Here is a 19,882-nt window from a genome sequence, read left to right as displayed (position 1 = left end):
CCCAAACTTAGGCTGGACTCTGGTCCCCAGACGCCCAATGCAGTGTTTTTTCCATTGTTCCACACCCTCACAGTTTATTTGATTGAAATAATGGTCAATATTGTGCCTTTGCAAGAGAAGTTAAAGAAAAATTCACTTGCTAAAAGCCAATTATCTTGAGAGCTCCAAGTCCTCATAGATTTAAGTTCCCAAAGAGTAACACACCACAAGTGGCTTGCCAGGAGCCTAGCAGAAAGTGATGTAAAACTGTATTTTATTTTCTAGCCAGAAGCTAGACTGACCTAAAGTTAAATTAAAACAAAACCAAGTTTATGTGACATATTTGAATGCTTTTAGGGAGTTACTATATACAGAAACTGAAAAAGGGGTAGTAGTAATCTTTTAACTCCCTCAGTGTTTTTTCAGGGAGTTAATTTTTCAGTATTGTGTAGAATCTAGTCTAAAATTCCTGTGGTCCCTCATGATACACCTCAAAGGAATTTACAGTCTGTATCAGTTTGCTAGGGCTACCGTCTCAAATAACCATCGCTTAAACAACCAAACTTTGATGTCTCACAGTCCAGGGGCCTGGACGTCCAAGATCAAGGTTGGTTCCTTCTGAGAGCTGAGAGGAAGCGTCTGTTCCAGCCTCTTCCCTAGTATCTTCGTCCATTCAAGTTGCTATAACAAAACACCACAGACTGGGTGCCTTATAAAGAACAGAAATGTATTTCTCACAGTTCCAGAGGCTGGGAAGCCCAACATCCACAGCCCCAGGAGATTCCGTCGGGTGGGAGCCTGCTTCCTGGTTCACAGATATTGGCCATCTTATCACATGGTAGAAGGGAGAAGAAATCTCTTTTGGGGAGCCCCTCTTATAAGGGCACTAATCCCATTCATGAGGGCTTTGCTTCCTAACCTTGGGTGTTAAGATTTCAACATGAATTTGGGGGTACATAAATGTTCAGTTCATAACACCTAGTTCGTGGTGGTTTGCTGACCATCTTGGGCATTCCTTGGCTGGTGGAAGCATCATACTAATTTCTGCCCTCAGCTTCACATGACATTCTCCCTATGTGAATGTTTGTGTCCACAGTTCCCCTCTTTGGTAAAGGGACACCAATCATATTGGACTAGGGGCTCACGCTCTTCCTTTATGAGCTCATCCTGACTAGTTCCATCTGTGATGACCATATTTCCAAGTAAGGTCACTTTGTGAGGCACTGGGGTTTAGGACGTCAACATGCGAATTCAGCCCATTACTCTACCTCTTTCAGAAAAGGTTGGTTCTTTGATTAGTTATATCAAATAGGAAAAACCTGAATATAGACAATATGGTTTCTCATCTATCAGGAAAAGAAAATGTAAGTGGCAAGTATTTAATTTAATCACTTAATACCACTAAACCCATCATTTACTTTTAAATAAAGCCCCTATAACTCAAGACCACACTACCTGGAGATTAAGAACGTAACGAACAGTTTCGTCACCTAGAGATACTGCTTCATTCTTACAGGCTTTCCTCTTGTCTATTTTTTTTTCTAGCAGAACAAATATTTTCATTTACTCTGGATGAATTCTTGATAAGTCCTCGATTCTCAGCTTCCCACTCCAATTTATTTAAAAGGTTATTTAGAAGGCAGCATTCTCTAATCCTTCCGATACAGGTTACTGTTCCCTTTTTTATGCCCCCACAATATTAAGTACATGACTCTGTGACAGCACTTTTGCATTCGTTAAAATATTCTTTGTTTGTTTTTATGCCCAACTCCTCCATTAGACTGTCAGTAACTTGAAGACAGGGGTTGTCCGTCTTACTTACAAAACAGTGTTTATTTGTTTCCCCAGTACCCGGCGTAGGGTCTGGCGCATAATGCTTGGGATACTGTAAACATCCAATAAAAGTCCACGAAGGATGGAATCAACATAGAGGAATTTGTAGAGGCACATTAGTTTAGACCTAGATTTTATCTAATATAGTCTATATATACCCACTGTCTGGTCGGTGGTTTGTCAGCATACACAAATAATTAACCCAAATTAGTATTCATCAAGCAGATATTTTTTTAAGATAATAGAAGAGCCAACACTTTTTACAGAACAATCATTATTTGAAATTCTCAGAAGTATAAAACATGGTCTTTTGAAGCCCGGTGATTTTTTTTTAAAAAGTCTAAACATTATGATTAGGTAGGAAGTATTTCAGATTGTTTTAGATCTTAAAGCGTTTGGAAAGTCTTTACCATGACAATTTAACTTTAAGTAGTAAATAGCATTTACTTGAGTATATCCCATCCGCTATTTTGTAGCTGCCTTGGGCCATAACTTTATCTTTCTTTGGGCTTTATAAAGTATACCACAAGTCAAGGTCACCATTAGCTCCCAAATTCCTTATTCCAGTGTATATCCTACAACTATGTATTGTGCACTTGCTGTATTCCTAGCATCTGACAAGATACTAGGATCTTGACTGAAGGATGCGAAAGTGTATGAGACACGTTGCCTCCATGGGACCGTGATGCGGACATGGTCCCAGACACAGAAGAATGTGACTAGGACAGAGCAGGCAAGCTCTGTAAAAGGCAGAGACAGTCAGAGATGGCTTCACAGGGGCTGGAATATTCGACCTGTGCTTTGACCTGTGATTCTTGAATGGTTGCCTAAGTACAAGAGAAGCTGACTTCCATGGAGAAAGTCTGCTGACTTTAAATTTATTTTTAAAAGATTTTATTTATTTATTGGGGGGGAGGGGCAGCAGAAGAAGGAGAGAGAATCTCAAGCAGACTCCCCGTTGAGCACGGAGCCAGTCGCGGGCCTCGATCTCACCACCCCGACATCATGACCTGAGCTGAAATCAAGAGTCAGACGCTCAACCGACTGAGCCTCCCAGGCGCCCCACTGCTTACTTTAAATTTTGTAGATACTTTAAAGGGATAGTCAGACAATCTATTTCCACCTGGGCTTGACTCTGAAGTGACAGCTGAAATGTCACCGATTTCCAGGGTTGCGTATACCCAACGGAAGGCCCCTGAAGGCCTGGTCCCACCCCTCGGCCTGAGCACAGGCAGCCCTTCCTGACCGCCTGAGCTCTGGATAGATCCTGAACCTTGAGGGCAGAACTTGGGCTTAGAAGTTCAGGATCCAAGGAGGACTTTGGACTGTTGCCATGACCCAGACACCAAGGGCAGCTGGACATGGTAGAAAAGCATTTTCAGAAGCTCCCTTAGGAGGATGGGGGACAGTGAGGGCAAGTTCCTTTGCACCATGTGAGCCATTTCTTCCCTGCCATTATGAAGTCTTTCCACCCGTCTGCAGACCCAGGAGTCACGAGATCTTCCATTTCCACCCACCCACATTTCCTTCACTCAGATCCAAAATAGACAGGCCTGTCCCCTAAGATGAGAGAAAAGCAGCCCACGTTCTTTTGCTACAGAGCGGGAGCGAAGTCAGCTTTCCTCTCCTGCGTCGGAGGTAGTACAGCGGAAACGATCCAGGATCCCTGGTCACCAGGTGGGACACGATGCCACACAGAAGTGAACCCACAAATGGTCGGAGGGAAAGAGGGAAATAGAGGGAACCTCCATGCCTGCTGCGGCCCTCCGTCTCTAGGTGGTTTATCATGCATTCCCTTGTGCAATCACTCAACTGGTGTTTGGGGCCAGGCACTGTGCTAAGCACTAGGCGGAGAGCAGAGCCGAGTAGACACAGTGCTTTCTCACGAGGGCTACCTGCTGCGGGAAAGATGGACAATAGTCAGATAATTACAGATCGGTATAGGGGCCGTGACATGACAATGGTAAGCAGAATGTGATAGCCGGGTCAGGGGGTTGACACGTCTTCAGATGTGTAACCTGGGAGGGCTTCCTGGAGGCAGTGACATTTAAGCTAAGACATGAAGTATGAAGAGCAGCTCTGCAGAAAGGCAGGCAAAAGGAGCTGCAGGTGTACAGATAACACGAGCTGTCTCGTTCATGCCCCGCAACAACTGCTCGAGGTGCTGTCCCTACTCTTCATTTGACCAGCACCAGAATGCAGGTGAGAAAGTGCCCTTTTATCTCCGTGTCGGGGCACAGGTGCCTGGCACTGAACGGCGGCTGACCTGAGAGTTTAAGCCGCGCTGAAAAGGAGTCAAGCGCACGCGGCAGTCCCAGTCCGCGGTAAACATTACTGTCCGCCACCCAGCAGTGGAAACACAGAGAAGAGCAGGCCCAATCCTTTGTTTTCCTTTTCAACTATCACTGAAAACCCTGAATTTCTTAACAGCGTCTTGGGTTCTGCTGACTCTAACCGAAATTGATTAGCAAGCCCCCGGGGTGTTTGGAGTCTCTGCCCTGCGACAGCACACGGAGCAGTTCTGCGGCGCTACGGTCCTGAACAGACAGAAGCAGCAAACCACTCCAGATAGGCTGAAAGTGAATGAATTGCGTCTCTTCCTTGATCCTGACCTTTCCAATTAAAGGTGGTGGATTTGGTCTTGTGGTTCTGTCTCTTAAACTGAACACCAGATTTACCCACTGACAGACTTAATCATTATAGACATCAGAACATACTTCCATCAAAGGACAGGACTGCTGGAAAACAGAGAAGCTATAAAATGCATCTTTTTAATAGCAAAATTAAAAAAAAAAGGAAAAGGAGAGAAAAAGCCCTCTTCTAGCTCGAAGATTTTGACAACAGTCCTTCCCCCCTTCTTCTCCCAGCTCCCTTCCCTCCCCGCCCGATCCCCTTTCCTCTGTACACCCACCATCCAACAAAAAACCAAAAAAAAAAAAAGAAGAAGAAGAAGGTTTCACACCATATGTTTCTATTGAGCAGTGACTTTCTGGTTTATGAAAAAATATTGGAAGCGTTGAGTTAAAGTTACAGATCTAAGGGCCCATGCTGCAATGTAGTCCTCCCTTCCTGTCCCCTCCTTCCTTCCCTCCTTCTTCCTCCCTTCCCTCCTCCCTTCCTCCTTTCTCTCTCCCCTACCCCCTCCTGCCTTCCTTCCTTCCTTCCTCACTGGAAAAGTCTTCTGCTGCTTGTTTTTATAAGCCGTGTTCTCATGTTCCCTGGGGAAATGCGCCCTTTGGCTTCTAGCCAGAGGCTCATATCTAAAATATCAACCAGGGCAAAACTAGAACGTTTGCTCTTTTCAAAGCTGGATTGAGGAGTATTATTATGTTTTTTTTCTTTGTCTTAATCTGTAGACAAATATGTACTATTCTTTCTTTGAAACTCTGTGTGCAGTATTCTATAGGGAGAGAGAATGGACATATTAGGCAAAGTCCCATTTTCCAGGGGGTTTAAAGCACATTGAACTCAAAACATCTATATAGAAAAAAGAAAATCAGCCAACCAACTAGTGTGTCCTTACCATAAAACAGTTGTCCCGCAAGTGTCCATAGGTGTTCAGCAGAGAATGGAGAAGTGTTCTGGCTCGTGCAGCTTGAGAATGGCAGGGAGCCCTGAGGGCTGGGCCCCGGGGGCTGTGCTTTGTGCATGTGGGAAGTATTGGGGATAGAAGGCTGCAGAGGAAGCCAAGCGGAGAGGGAAGGTCTTCCCAGAGGAGGAAAGAACTAGGCACAAGGGTCTTCCCTTCACAACAAATTCTCTGTTGGAATTTGCCCAATGGACTGGACACAAAGAGCCAACGGTTTCACAGGGCATGCGGTAGATTTTGCTGTCGCACAAATTCCCGGTCTCTGCGGCATGGAGGTGGCCTGCCTCCTAGGTTGGAGTACAAGGGGGACACCGAGGCCAATGGACACAGCTTGAAACACGCTTGTCTAATGGGCCAGGCTGGAAGGCAAGGCTAGCCCGAAGGGGCGCACAGGCCAGCTCTAACTCATCTGCTAATGGATGTCCTGGGAGTTCAGCCTCCTCAAGGGGAAAAGGATTTGGTTGAGGCATCAGGAGAGACACTCAAAAGGCTAAAGGGTGCATATAAAAGGGGACATTATTTTCAGAGAGTCTGGCTGGCCCTAGACCCTCCAGGATGGAGGGAGGAAGACACGCACCCTGACGCCTGTGTGCTGCTAGAAGGACGCTCGGCCTCGGCAGGTGGCACGCCTCCCCCACACTGCCTGCCGCCTCTGAGGTCAAATCTAGCTTCACGACCTTCCCCGCTGCTGGAGGGCTCAGGAGGCTTTGTTGATGAAGACATCTAGATCCTGAAGACTAACAGGATGACCAGGAATTCATTCTCGTATAATGCGCCTCCTGGGTCTGAGTTAAAACGTCCGCCGTCCGTTAGAACTTGCGAACTAGCCCCAGCGCAAACCTCATAGACCCCGCATCCTTCCTCTTGTACCATACCTCCCACCAGAGACAACGCACTGCGTTGGTTTGAACGTCCCTGCATTCGTTCAGATCCGTGAGGTTTCCCGCGGACGTGGGGCTGGACGTGGGGCTGGGCCGGCCGGTGCTGGCTTGATCCTGGAGCCGAGGCGGCGGAACGCTCACCGGAATGCGTTACGCCCTCATCGTCGTCATTCTCAGCCCGCATTGAGGTGGACCCATGCTTCGGACAGTGAGCTAACATGGAGTGTGACGATTTCCTTACACGTTATTGCCTCTTTGAGCCACATAGATCCCCAAACTCTTTCCGAAAGCCCCCGTTCTCTGTTCGGTCGGTGGGTGCGGCCACTGTGGTGCGGGGCATCGGGTGCGCGGGGCAACAGCGTCCCGGGGTGGGTGGGGGCTGCCTCGGGTCACGTTCCTCAAGCCACCGCTGCGCCATCACAGTGCAGGTCCCAGGGTGCGTGACAAGAACTCTTGGAGGCTTCCCCAGGGCTTCAAAGACTTCAGCTCTAGCTGGCATTTTTCCTAAAACTTGTGCATTTGTTTTAATGTGGGTGGAGGCGGGAGGCAGCCTTTATTTCGCGTGCTGCTTTATCAAACCACTTAGAAGGCCTTTGCTATATAAATCCTACGAGTATGACTCAGTAGGATCTTTCCAAAAGCCACTGGTATTGTGCAAGAAGACAGCGAAAAAAACATTGGAAATCGTAAGAGTTGTTATGGTGAGGTGCACTGGCCAACCACAAGGCCGCCCCCTTCTTCTTGAGGAAACCGATCCCATAAAGAGAGCAAAACTGTCAGGATGCCTGGATTTCTCTGCACCTAGTCAGGCATCTCAAATAAAAGAATAACAAGGCCATTGATAGGTTCCTGGCGGCTCTGAGGCTGTGGGTTCTAGGAGAGCCCCTACTAGGGTTGGCTCCAGGCCTGGTCCCCACTGTGCGTCCAGGGGGTCATGGCACCCATACTGTGTGGATGCCGCCCTTTGAGTTGAGCAGTGCACAGCCCTGCCTGTGCTATGGCTGACAAAGGACCTGGTTCCTTCACCTGGGTGCTAGTCTCAGCTCTTGTGTTAAATAGCTACTTGACCTTGGGCAGGTCATAGAACCTTCGTTTTGCCTTGTCGGTAAGGATTCCCCATAGTTCGTTTTACTTCTGAGCTGATCTCTATCCTCTATCTGTCCGTATTATTTGAGAATTTTTGAATGTGGATTTCATAGTCGTTACCAAGGTAGTAGCACATTGGGTTTTGTTTGGTTTTTTGAGAGAATGTGAGCAGTGGGGTGGGGCAGAGAGAGAGGGAGAGAGAGAGAATCTCAAGCAGACTCCCCACTGAGCATGGAGCCCAACGCAGGGCTCGATCCCACCACTCTGAGATCATGACCTGAGCCGAAATCAAGAGTTGGACTGAACCAACCATCCAAGATAGTGGTACACTGTAAGAAAAAACGTACACATATATATACACATATGTACATACATCTCTGTAGCCATATACATATACCTATATACACATATGCATACACATGTAGGTGTATATAGAGCTCATCAAGGAAAAACGTAATACCAAAAGCAAGCTGGAAGAATACCTCAGGAAAGCCGTAAGAACTTTAATTCTGCTAAAGCTTTGGGTGCTTATTCAGCCCTCTTGGAAACACAGTTTGGAGTAACTTGAGATTTAGGGCTCAGCATGGAGAGATATTGCCATGGAAATAACCATTCCTAATTCACTTTGTCGAAACGGGAAATAAGAGAGTCCCCTGGCAGTAAAGCGAACATGATTCCCTTTCCAAATTTCAAGAATTCTGATTTTGACTGGTTTTATAAAAGAAGGTTCTTGCTAACTTCTCGTCCAGCTTCTTGCGTCCCTTAAGCCGGTCAGTTAAAAGTGTTTCATGTTCGCTGGGTCTAAGGCCCCTTGGGAGGCTTTTTAATGGAGGTAGATTACTATTCACTTTAAAATAAAAAGACTAAATGATGAATGGGTGTGCACTGGGATAAAGTGATTTGGGGAGGGTTTTTGTTTTGGTTTCTGGAAAATAACCGAGTCATTGGGAGATATCTCTAACTGAAATGTAAATACCATGTTAACAGTCTGTTCCCAGTTTTTTCTTTGAAAAGAGAGAAAGAAGACATTAAAATGAATTATAAGGCCATCGAGTTAGAAGTAATTACAGGAATAATTTCCTCCCTGCATAGGTTTTAAACGACCTGAATGTGTTGCCCTAGAAAGTTTAGAATTTTTATTTCTATAGAAGTTTTATTTCTAGAAAACACTGGAGTTTTCCCCCGTCCACTTTGGTATCCCTCCATTCTAATCAACCCAGCAGCGCTAACTTGCACATCTGTAGCACTTCCGGCATCAGCTCCCTCCCAAGGCTGACGGAATGCGGCCTCCTCTGTGTCTCCATGGCGCCCTGTGGCTTGGGCACCCCACTCTTAAAATGCCTTCGAATTTTTGTGTGTTCCTCTAGCTACTAGTCAGTGAACTCTTTGAGGACTGAAGCTGTGTTCCTTGTTTTTATGTTTTTATTTTTTCAATCTTTTTTTCTCAATTCCTAAAATAGTGCCTGACAGATAACAGTACTTATGAGTATTGGGTGAATTGAAGTAAAAAGAGTATTTACCTAGATCAGATCGTTCAACTGCAGGAGACATGTCCAGACTTGATTAACTGAGTCTCAGGGAAATAGACACAGGTTGTCTGCGCTCCTGGCTCAGGTGTCCTCCATCAACGCCAGGTGCACCCCCACCTTTGTCCCCAGACTTGGGAACAAGTTCTACCTCTTACTTCTTCAGTCACAGGGGAAAGAAATCTGATAAACCTACTCATATTGAGCCGTAATTGACTTTAATATGTTTCCCTTGAGTGACTTAACCACCCCTGTTTATTTGAGCTCTGAATAATTCTTGGTTAGGCTTTATAGCTTTCACTAAGGAGTTGACCTTGTGGGAGGTTTGAAGGTTGTAGTCATATACCCGACCTCTCTGAATTCTAACCATTGAAAATAGATACAGAGAGCCATGTGAATATGAAAGCATTATTAATGGAACCCCAGTAGCCTCCTAAAGAACAAAGCCCCCTGCTGAAGTGGGACCAGAGGACAGGAAGCTGAAGGTGAGGCTTCGTACTTACTTCTCAGACGTCCATGGAGCAACCACGTATAGGAAAAGTTGGATCTATAAAACTGACTCGGAATATATTCCCTCCCACTCTGCCACCAAAATGTCACTAGAAAAGTCACCAATGGCTTCCCAGTTATCAAATCCAATAGTCATTTCTTGGTCTTAACTGATTTATAATTGTTATTTGGTTCTGTTGAATATGACTTTATCAAATTTTTCTATGCCTTAGGCTTCCAGGATATTACCTTCCTTGATTCTCTCTTCCTTCACCAACCATTCTTCCGTGGGTTCTTCTTTCTCGGTTCACTCCTGAAGAGTTGGCATTTCTCCAGGTTCTGTGAGAAGCCATCTTCTCTTCTCACTCTGTGCATAATCCATCAGCAGTCTCATCCACTTCCATAGCTTCTGCTCTTGTCTGTATTCTAGTAACTCTATGAAATCTATGTCATCACTCCATGCCACCATCCATATTCCAGGTCAATATTTCTTCTTCTTTTTTTTTTAATCCCACAAATACTTATTGACAAATTGCTGCAGTAGTAATGTGGTGGTAAATAGTGGGGATACAGAGACAAGAGTCCCCGCCTTTAAGAAACAAACTAGTAGCAGAGATAGATGTGTAAACAAAGTGGAGTGATGATATCCAAGAGAATGTTCCGGAAGCACTGAACACGAAAACTCATATCAAACTGGGAGATTTAGAGAAGGAACACAGAAAGGATGCCTTGAAGGATACTTAAATGCTGATTAACAGCGAACATTGTTATTCATTCAAGAATCCCTCCCTTTTCTTCTTCTGGGTGATGGATGGTCTGAGTTCCAAGGAGGGAATTGGTCTGTGTGCCTCCTCTTTCCTCACTGGCCTCTGTCAGTTTCGAGTGGCGTGCACTGCTGTATGTTGGCTTCCTCTGACGGTCATGGTCCTCCCGGGACTTCTAGTCTCATACCCCACTCAGTACTTGTGGACCTCCCACAAAAAGGTTCTGAAATCTCTGAGCTGCTCTTCCTACCTCCTGCTGAGGGATGCAGAATTTTGTGAGCTTGACCTCAAGCCCATCTGCAGAGTGGGAATTTTCTGAAATGCACATGTTTTTTAGGCTTTACCCTGAGATCCTTTTGTAGAACCCTACCCCTCTAACTGATTTTTTTTTTATCATCTGATTCAAAAAGCCTGAACCCTTGGTGAGGAATGGAGAGCCGGTATCCAGCACCCATGTCGTCCTCTTCTCTCTTCCGCCTTTCTCTCTCTGAGCCCCACCCTTTGTCCCAAGAAGGGTGTTGATTTCCTCTCTCTGTCCTTCTGTATCAAGTTCTATAGCTTTCCCGACTCTGAGATTCTTGATATAATGTCCACGTTTTAAGTCTTCCAGATGCAATTGCAACTTACGAATATATTTTTCCTCTCAAAAGGCCCAGCTCTTGCGAATCAAAAGCTCTCTGGCTTTCAAAACTGTTGACTCTGCCATGAATTTCAAGGACCTATTTTGAAACTCAAGGCCAAGAATTGGACTTTTTGTTCTTGATGCTGCTTTTGTGTCCTATACTTCCTGAAGCAAAAAGCTTCAGCCTTCTTCAAAGAGTTTAATGTTAGAAAGGCTAAAACATTTTTTAAAAAATTTAGAAAAAGAAAAATACGTTGGATTTTATAATACGATTTTGCTATACTGGTCGCCATACCCACTTTACATATTTATTTATAGGCTCTTCCATTTTGTAATTGTCTTCTAAGGCCTTAACTCTATTATGAAAAATTTAAGATTATTTAAGGCAGAGCATAAGTCAGAGATGTCTTTTGCTTCCTCAGAGCACCTGGGTTCCTTTTTTCATTCATTCATTTATTAGGCAAACATTTATTGAGTACCAAGAGCTGTTGACAAAAGATGAATAACAGTCTTTGCCCTTCATGAGTTCTTGAGTTAATAAGAATTACTATTAGGTAATAAAAGGAAAGTAGAAAGTAAACCAAGATAACTCAGAGGAGAAGAATATAAATCAGAATGAGGGAGAAAACAAAACAAAATAGCTTCTTAGAGAAGGTAACATTTGAACTGACTTTCGAAGGTTCAATGAGTTAAACATTAAGGAAACTTTTATTCCATCCATAGGGACCTGGATGTATGAATAAATGGGAGCATATTTGGAAATTGCAACCATTTTAATTGTGTCCAGGAAAGGTAAAGAGTCTTTGGTGGTCGGAGGGGAAGGCAGTGGAGACATGAGATTAGTATTCACTAAACAGATCAGGAAAGACCTTTCATGCTCATTAGAAGTTTGAAGTTAACTATGAAAACTGTGAAGAATTATAAAAGGATTTAAGGATTTTAAGGAAATTCTTAGAAAGGATTTTAGAAAGGTCACTCTGGCCAGTGTGGAAAATGCAGAGAATGAATTGCATTTTTAGGGGAATCTCACGTTAGAAGGAATAAAGGTGAGCAAATTATGGCCAAATTCAGATGAGTGGTAAGAACCTGGATACAGACAGTGAAACATGGAGGAGAAGGGACAGAGGATGGACGAGAGACCTAATCTTCAGGCCCTGGATGTGGGAGTGGAGGAGAGGGAGGAGGACATGGAAGTTTCTAAAGTCACTGAGTGATTGTGAAGAATAGTTTCAGGCTCTTGGTTAGGGCCTTGGGAGGTCACATGGAGGGGAAATACCGAGGTGAGATTTGGGCTTGTTAAATGTGACGCGTCAGAGGGACCTGAGGGAGAGTCGTCCGCCGGAGAGCTTCCCGTGAGGATCTGTGGCCCACACAGGTGTTGGAACTAGAACGTCGGTGTGGTTGCTAAAGGCATGAGTGTGGGCGAGATGACCAATCAGGAGGCGTATGAAAGCACAGAGAAACAAAAGGCAGAGAAGAAAATGCTGTGGAACCTGGGGTAGGCCACGGAAAAGGAAGCCTCTGAGGCCAGCAAGAAGGAACTCTCTGGAGGAGAGATGGAGAGCCAAGGGAGACAGGGCATAAAATCCAGGAGATGAGAGAGATAAGAGAGAGCCTGTGGGCAACAGAGCTTCTTGTAACGTGGCTCGTGTGGATTAACGCTGGAACAGTACTGAGGAGGCAAGCGCAGATAGAAATATCAGAACTCCATGGCTTCAGGAAAGAATAGGTCGTGAGTTCTGCTTTTTCTAGATTAACATGAAAGAAAAGTGGGAGTAGGGAATCAATGGGGAATTTTTTTTCTTTCATTTTCAACCAGATTCTCAGCATTAAAACCCAGTTTTAATCAGGGCAAATGTCCAATCATGACATGACTATAAGGGAAACCCGCTTTATAACACGTATGTATAGACACCCTTTCTAAATGAAGAAAGTTGTGATATAATACATACAAAATATACTTAGGAGAGTCATGTTCTGCAGCAGTAAACAATTTGCTTTTTCTGTACTCCTTCCCCCCCAAACTAAACAGCAGCAAGATGCTATGGAAAACTGTATTATCCCGCATATAAGAGATTCAACCCCTTCTCAGTTTTGTATCATGTGACTGAGAAGCCATGAGGATCCCTGTCTCAGCTGAAGGGCTTCTGAGCAATTTCCAAATTCCAAAGAGTTGTTCCCAGCCTCTTGTCATAGCCTGTGAACTTGTCATTCCTGTTGCAGAGAAGCTTTTGGGAGGGTGTCATCGTAGGGGATAGTAACCCTGCCGCCTCTGCCTCAAAGGATCTCTTGTTGCACGTGAGAAGCTTCGAGTTGGTTGCGTGGGTAAGTGAAAGCATCATAGCTGGGAGCTGTCCTCCTCAGGAGCCCCTCTGAAACCTGTCAAGGTTTCCCACTTCCTTTCTGTGTTTATTAGTCATGGAATTAACAGTAACATTTGAGAGCGGCCTTTGTCTCCCCAACTCATCTTAGATGTTTGTTCAATTGTATTTTAGATGCTTAGAGAATGATTTCTTCCCCCGGGAACTGTACCCCTGGATTACTTTGCATACCCAGGAAAGGCAGCCCTCACTACTGTGCCTGCCGAGCATGCAGTGACTAAAGAGGGCATAATCATGTTTATGGACACACAATCAATTCCAAACATCCTAAATCACGACGCGCCTAGATTTGGCGTTTACGGGCTGAGTGTTGCGGATATGCCAGGAGACTTGGAAGACCCAGAAGTAACTTGCCTTTCAGGATCAAATTTTTTTTTTTAACCTAGAGAAAAATGCCCACTTGCCAGCATAGTAATGCCTCCCCCTGTTTCCATAATCACCAAAACATAGCACGGTTTCAGAGAATCACCACCAACTTATATATGGGTGGGAAGGAAGAGCTCTCTCGAAATAAGTGCTGCTTAGCTAGGAACTTGGAGGAATCAGAGGGAAAATTAAAGTGAATTTTCTGATAAAAAAATTGTTCTATCTTGGTGTTTATTGATTGCCATGGGTTCCCAAAGTTCATTACCAGGCACGAAGACTTTTTCCCTGATCTGTCGATTCTTAAGTCATCAGGATAGAACTCATTTGATCCAATGGAAAGAGAACACTGAAATATATATTCTTAATAACACATGCTTATTTATAAAAAAAAAGGAACAGGGATTTTGTTTCTTTTAACTCAATATTCAGTAAAAAATTTCCCTTAACTCAAAATTAGTTACACTCATGGAGAGTTTGAAGAATTATCATTATGAGATCGTGTATACGGATGATTCCCTACCAGGTGTCCATCCTTCCTTCTTCTTCTAAACAGAACAGGCATTTTTTTGGTTATCCACCCCTTCCCCAAGCAGCCCAGTAGACTGAGGGGAAGCTAAATGCATCCCCAGTTTCAGAGTCAGTCTTGAATTTCTGAACTAGGCAGGATCCAGCCCTCCTGTAGTGACCATAATGGGGCTAGTTAGTTGGTCATGTGACCTAGATTCAGACCACAGGGAAGGATTTTTATTGCATAGCTGGGACAAGGATTTTCTTTCTCATTCCAGACATGAATAAGGACGTGTGTGGTCCCATTGCTAGCAGGAGATACCTAATGAAGAAGAGAGACAGCAGCTCTAGGAAAAAGCCAACACCAAAGATTATAGAGGAGAGGGATAAAAGGAGTTTAGCCCAAGGCAACATGCTATGGCTAGTGAATTAGCCAAACTTGAAATCTTTCCTCCTTGTTGACCTCCCATTATGTGAGAGAATTAATTTCCTTATTATCTGAGTCAAAGTGAATGGGACTTTTCTTTCTTTGCATCTGAAAGCATCTTGAATTGATACACTTATGATTAACATTTTATATTCGTGTCTGGGCAGACCCTACAAGTAACTGAAGTCTTTGTCTGCCTCAGTGCTTTGACTTTGATTGGAGGAGTACCAGCCACAGGTTATCTCTTCTACCAGTCTAGCGCCAGACCTGCAATCTTGGCCATGAATGGCTACCTTAGGCTAGAGCACTGTGTATCCATGGAGGTGCTTGTTAGGATGCCAAAGGGGACTGACATCTTCAGCCCTGAATCCCCACGAACATTTGTGGGAAATCATATGTTGATAGGGTACACACCAGTGTGACTCAACCAACACTTATCACATATAAAATGTTAGGATCTACAAAGAAATGCACCTGCAGATGAAGAAGACACAATCCTTGCCCTCAGGGAATATATACACCAGTAGGGGTAGCAGGTGTGTGTGCACATGGTCAACCATATTACAAGCAGCTCATGAACGAACCCCTGATGTCGGAGGAAATAGAGAGCTTTGACTGCAGACAAGATCACTTTTTCTAGGAATATTTGGAGAAACTGTCAGACAGGAGATGACATCTTCTCAGGATCTGGGCAGGCAGAACAGAAAGGACAGTCCAGAGAGTCGGATTATCTACTTGAAGGAAAGAGTAAGACAAGATCTCGGTGTGGATGGAGTGTGGTACTGGAGTACAGCTAGGAGGTCTGGGTCTGAGTTACACCTCTGTCAGTTGGGTGCATTACTTCCCACCACTGGAGACCTTGGTTTCTTGATCTGTACATGGAGAGTTTGGCTGGTCATCTGTAGGTGTCTTCCAACTCTGACGAGTCATGATTCTACAAGTGCTTCAAGAAATGCCAATACTCTGTACTAACTGCTTCATTTTTTTTTTTAATCACAGATTTTGCTACCATATTCTTTGGCCAAAAGTTGACCCTGATCATGTACTTCTATGTTCCTTTCTAGTGTGTGGTATTCGAGTAGGTCCTAGAAACCGTCCTAACTCACAAAAATGTCTCCACCAATGAACAAGCTTGCTGGCAAGACATCTCTGGTGGTTTCAGAACCTAAAATTACTCTGAGGAAAAGAGAAAGACATTTGTTACGTTTTCTACTGTCCGATAGAGTCACCTGGAATTGTTGGAGCTTATAATACTAGCACTGAGTGGAAGAGGGCATTAAATGGCCCCAGCAACACCTAGAGTTTATGATTCCATGTTCTTACTAAATATCCCCCAGCAGGCCTCTGAGATTTAAAGCAGCCATGGTAACAATAACCGCCTATTCTTTTATGACTGAAGAGAGTTTGGAGTTTGGTGTCATTCTATTAAGGTTTAAAGTGGTTTTTGATATACAAGAAAGGAGAAATAAAACAGCATGTAACAGGGAGAAAACTATTGTGTTGCACTTAAGAATAGATTGTATTGACTTGTATAGATCGGGACAAGTTCACCTTTGGGTTTTGGTGCTGAGATTAGGATCTCCCTGGTGATCTCAGCCAGTCCTGATGGCTGTTTTTGGCAAGATACAGAAATCAGTTCTGGTTCACTTAAGCAAAAGGGAATTTCCTGGGAGAACATGGCTGTGTATGTGGAGGGCAGCTAAAAGAATTAAGAAGAGCCTGGCGGACTGGGTTTGGGAATGTGCAGAAACCAAGGGTCTCCCAGTGAGCCACGGAGGACGGGGAGGGGCAGCCAAAGTCATGGGTCTGGTCACACAGTTGCAGTAAATACTATTGTCCATAGTTCTTATATTCTTGCATTAGCAGTTGAAGATTAAAGCCAAGGGGTGAAACATACTTTTGGCCAAAATTCAGATCACCTGCCCATTCCCTTGATGTTCCCTTGATGTTCCTCCTTCTGTAGGAGGAAGCACACCCTCCCACCAAGACCACCTTGAATACATCAGTAATAAGCAGATTTCCAAAAGGTGGCATTAGGATGGGGAACAGATGGTGGGCAGGCAGAAAATGGCATGTGATCCATAGGTTAGTTATAATGCCTTCAGTTCTTCAGGTGACCTAAATCTGTGCTCAACTTAACTTGAATATGGAGGGAATTTACTAGCTTATATGACAAGGAGTCCAAAGTTGGGACAGTCTTTAAGACTGGTTGAATCAGCCGCTCTTGAAAGTTACCAAGTCACAGTGTTTCCAGTTCCCCTCTGCCATCTTCAGTGGGTTGACGTTGGCCTCTGGCTGGATTGTGCAAGATGGATGAAGCATTTTCAGGCATCACATCCACATACAGCAAATCTGGAAAGGGAATGAGACCTTCTTTTCTTGAGTTTCTTTGAAGAAAACTTTTCCAGAAGCACACCAGCACACACACCACATTGAATAGATTTGAACCTCGGGAGTATCTGCAAGCACAGGAAATGGAACGTCTGTGATTTGCTTAGGCTCAATAACATCCTTCTCTCAGCCCTGAAAATGGGGATAAAGTCACCCTTGTGTGAGTCATGAGTCACATGCGGATTGACTGGGTATTTGAATGGAATCAAAGTTTTATTAGAAAGCAGGGTGTGCGGGGGTGAGGTGGGGGGCACGTCTGGGTGGCTCAGTTAGTTAAGCATCTGACTCTTGATTTCAGCTCAGGTCAAGATCTCAGGGTCCTGAGATTGAGCCCCGCGTCAAGCTCCATGCTCAGTGCAGAATCTACTTGTCACTCCCCATTCCCCCACTTGCTCACTGTCTCTCTCTCTCTCAAATAAATAAATGTAAATACAATCTAAAAAAAAAAAAAAAGCAGGGTGTGGGAATGAGAATTGGGAATACTTCTCAGTGTCCCACATAGTCCGTTACCCCGGGATCTGGAAATTCTCTGTAGCAAACTGGCCCACTGGGTAAACTTTGCATTGGGTTTCTCGCTAAGACATAAACCTTGGATACAATAACCGCGGTAATTCTTACTATCATATCAATATCTTGATTTAAAAGAAATTATTTCAGACTACACATTTGAGTAACATTTTTGATAAAAAATTCAGCCCCATCTATATGGCACTTTAGGTACAATCTTTTATGGATATGCTTTCTGCATCAAATGTTAATGAAAGGTTGGTATAACTGGAGAACAGGAGAGGCAGACGGGCAGGAAGATGACTGCCCGCCCTCTGTCTTCAGGCAGATGGATGCCTCTTTACGCCACTTACCGATTGAAAGCCAACTGTCTATCCGTTTCCCACAAAGATACCCTTGTTACAAAAACTAAAGCTAAAATGCCTTAGTTTTATAGCTGGTATTTTCTCAGGCAGGGCCTAATGTGCAATTTTCACTCTTGTTCATGAAGTTGTTTTGTGTTGTAAATTATGCATTTGCCTCCAAACTGCTGTAAGCATCACCTCTATTATTTGTGTGCCTCATCAATAAATTATGCTATTGCAATAATATGCAAATTTCTATCCACATTTTTGGTCCTGAAATTACAACCCTCAAGCTTGTATAAATAACGTAGGGAAATGTAGATGGTATCTGTGAACTGATTTTATTATTGGGCACTTACTGGTAATGAAGTTTAATAGTTAGTTGGGTGCATTCTTTATAAAATGTCCAGAAATGGGTCCCTCGCTGTCCTGCATCCCTCTCTTAAAAGTGAAGACACTTACTTAACTATAGGGGTAAATGATAAAATTTTGAGGGACAAAGACCAACTTGAAGCCCAAAAGAGAGTTTTAAAGAAGCAACTCTCTTAAAAGGCACTTGGGGTTGGTCTGCATTAGAGCTTTCTGGATGCATATAATGGTCTGTAGCCTGACAACGTTTCTCACAAGCAAACTGAAAATTACTTTGCTGCCAATATTCATATTAAGTGGTAGAAGCTTTGACTGATGAAGAAATTTTAACTGTGAGTGGTTTCGTAACCTTGATGGAAATACAATATAAAACCTTCTTATGTCTGTGGATTTGCTCTAGGATGGAGGCCTGGAATTCTTGTTCTAATTTAGAACCATCCTGGGAGACCCATCTGGTCCAGCGTTGTCTCTGATCCATTAGAGCCACAGGGACATTTCAGTGGGCAGGGCACAAGAAACTGTAGGATGAGTCTAATGCTGGCCTCCTGTGTGGCATCTGACACATGTAGGGCCTCCACCCACCCCCTGATACTATCACAATTTCACTCCGCTAGCGTGGCAACTTACCATGCCAGAACCCAGAGTGAGCTCACACCACCAGCCCAGAAGCTGCCCCTCCCAGGGTGTCAGGTAAGGAATTCCTCGTTACCTTCCCATGCCCCTTTCCTTCTCATACTCACAACTTGCTTCATACTCACACCTTGCTTCCTACAGTCCCTCCCCTAAACTCTCTGGTGAGGGTCATCGCCCTTCCCCAGAATCCTGGCACCTCATGTCCTGGCTCCTCCCCACCTCTGTCTTGATCTCAACCTCCACACCATCAGCTCCTCAGGGTTAGCTCTAGGACCTCGCTGATAGATCAGCTAGGGAGACCGCATTCTAGTGATGATATAGTAACGGTTATAACATTAATGACTAAGAATTAGGCAGAATGGGATAGACCGGTGATGGGTAGTAAGGAGGGCATGTATTGCATGGTGCACTGGGTGTTACACGCAACTAATGAGTCATCGAACTTTACATCGGAAACCGGGGGTGTACTGTATGGTGACTAACGTAATATAATAAAAAATCATTAAAAAAAAAGAATTAGGCAGTGTGGCTTTAATGATTACAATAATAAAAAAAAAATAGCTCTTTATTGTAACTTTCCTATGTGGTCCCTATTGGACTAAGCAATCTTACATGCTTTCTCTTGTTTAATACTCTAAACAACACCAAAGGTGGGCACTATTATTATCCTAATATTATAATCCCTTGATATTCTTTTCCTTTTGAACGGCAGCTGTGTCCCTTTTGCTTCTAGCCATCTCTGGAGACATGTTTTTATGCTGCCTGGAAATTTTAAATTCCGGATTCTTGCATTGTTTCATTTTCATAACAGTCTCTTCTTATTTTATGGTGCTCCCATCCACTAGATTCTCTTCTAGGTTGTTATTTTTGTGTAACTATTGAAGTAGTCTACTAGTTCTATTCTGTTTCTTCGTGTGCTTTTGGGGGTATTATTTTTTCATCTTTATTTGTATTTTTCATGTTGTTTTTGGTTTACTCCAAATATTTGGTAGTTTGATTCTTGTTTGTTCACTTTGTGTTTGAAAATCTTTGGTTGCTGGACTGGGGGGCAGGAGAAGGTGCAGGGTCTAATTATAGGTGCTCGTGAATGAAGGGGAAAGAAAGGAAAGACATATGCTCATTGTGGTGTGCTGGAAACTTGCCTTCTGGGGCACCTGCCCTCCCTGTTTCAGCCAGTGGGGAGTTGAG

At 44.0% G+C, this 19,882-nt stretch overlaps 1 protein-coding gene and 1 long non-coding RNA gene across 9 annotated transcripts in view; one reads left to right on the top strand and one right to left on the bottom strand.

Moving 5' to 3' along the window:
- RNLS (renalase, FAD dependent amine oxidase) overlaps window positions 1-19,882 on the top strand; it is a 255,901-nt gene that overhangs the window by 113,092 nt on the left and 122,927 nt on the right. The gene's annotated exons all lie outside the window — the stretch shown is intronic.
- The window catches only part of LOC117802665, a 108,151-nt gene continuing 105,049 nt past the window's right edge, over window positions 16,781-19,882 (bottom strand). For all 3 annotated transcript variants that reach the window (XR_004626092.1, XR_004626095.1, XR_004626094.1), the window contains one exon: window positions 16,781-16,909. This is a non-coding gene — a long non-coding RNA (uncharacterized LOC117802665). The remainder of the gene's footprint in view (window positions 16,910-19,882) is intronic.

This window comes from Ailuropoda melanoleuca, chromosome 6 (assembly GCF_002007445.2).
Source record: "Ailuropoda melanoleuca isolate Jingjing chromosome 6, ASM200744v2, whole genome shotgun sequence".
In the NCBI taxonomy this organism is placed as follows: Eukaryota; Metazoa; Chordata; class Mammalia; order Carnivora; family Ursidae; genus Ailuropoda; species Ailuropoda melanoleuca.
Note: the sequence above shows the minus strand (reverse complement) of the source record. Positions and strands in the feature narration are given on the sequence as shown.